General features: G+C 43.1%; 1 protein-coding gene across 1 annotated transcript in view; it reads left to right on the top strand.

Moving 5' to 3' along the window:
* The window catches only part of OTOG (otogelin), an 87,251-nt gene that overhangs the window by 68,886 nt on the left and 17,020 nt on the right, over positions 1–1,345 (top strand). The window lies entirely within an intron of this gene.

Raw genomic sequence — 1,345 nt, 5'->3', positions numbered from 1 at the left:
GGGAGGCTGAGGCAGAAGGATTGTTTGAGCCCAGGAGTTTGAGGTTGCTGTGAGCTAGGCTGACACCACAGCACTCACTCCAGCCCGGGCAAAAAAGTGAGGTCCTGTCTCAAAAAAAAAAAAAAAAAAATCAATTGACCACTAATGTTTGGTATTATTTATGGACTTTTCTTTTTGTCCCATTAATCTATCCTCTCACCACGGCTGCACTGTCTGGATTACTGTTACTTAAAATCCGGTAGTGTGTGTCTTCCGATTGCTTTCTTTTACAAAATTGTTTTGGCTATTCTCATTCCTTTATCTTTTCATATAAACTTAGGATCAGCTTGCTGATTTCTGTAAATCATCTTGCTGGGATTCATTTTGAAACCTTTGTCCTTTGTTCTTGTGTGGACTTGGAGTCCTGTGGACACAGCTGAGGATCTCTGGGCTTCAGATATGGATGCTTAGCTCCCAGGCTCGGAGAGTGCTCCTGGATGGTGAAGCCCCAGCCCCTGTCTGTACAAATAGGAAGGCTCAGGCTATGAGAGAGCCACGGACTTTTCCAAGGTCACGAAATTTCCTGACTCCGAGGCTTGGGCTCCCTTAACACAGTAGTTCATGTGCTGGATAATTTGCAAAGTGCTTAATAAAACAGTTGAATCTTGAAGAGAGGCTGTTAAGTCATTATAAATATTTTTAAATCTTAATCTTTTCATCTCCCATTTACAGTGTAAAACTAATAATCCATGATACATCCAAATTTAAACTTGTCAATATGTAGTAGAGGCTGTAGCTTTGAATTTAAAGTGTTTGTGAGAATTAGGAAGTGCCACATATTTAACAAGTATCAATTGAGCCTCCAGTGTATCTCAGGCCCAGAGGCAGGTGCTGGGGACTCAAAGATGAATCAGACATAGTTTTCGAGCTTAAGAAACTCACAGGCCCCTGGGCATCCTGATGAAGGAACAAATGTATCCTATCCTAATTGTCAGCACAGAGGTAAAGGAGATCCCAGAGAAGGGGTGTGTAACCCCAAGGCTGGGCATTTAGGGAAAATCTCCCAGAAGAAGTGATCTGAATGGGATTAGGCAAGATGAGAGTGATTCAAAGGGCTCAGGATTTGTGTTTATTTGGGCATGGAGATGCAGCCTACCTCCTGTGCTGTTGCATTTCTTGTTTTGTTGTTTTTGTCTTCTCATAAAAATATTTTCAGAGGCCGGGAGCGGTGGCTCACGCCTGTAATCCTAGCACTCTGGGAGGCCGAGGAGGGCGGATCGTTTGAGCTCAGGAGTTCGAAACCAGCCTGAGCAAGAGCGAGACCCCGTCTCTACTAAAATAGAAATAAATTAATCAGACAACTAAA

The sequence above is a fragment of the Propithecus coquereli genome, unplaced genomic scaffold, assembly GCF_000956105.1.
Source record: "Propithecus coquereli isolate 6110/MARCELLA unplaced genomic scaffold, Pcoq_1.0 Scaffold44, whole genome shotgun sequence".
Lineage (NCBI taxonomy): Eukaryota > Metazoa > Chordata > Mammalia > Primates > Indriidae > Propithecus > Propithecus coquereli.
This window is presented reverse-complemented; position numbering and strand designations above follow the sequence as displayed.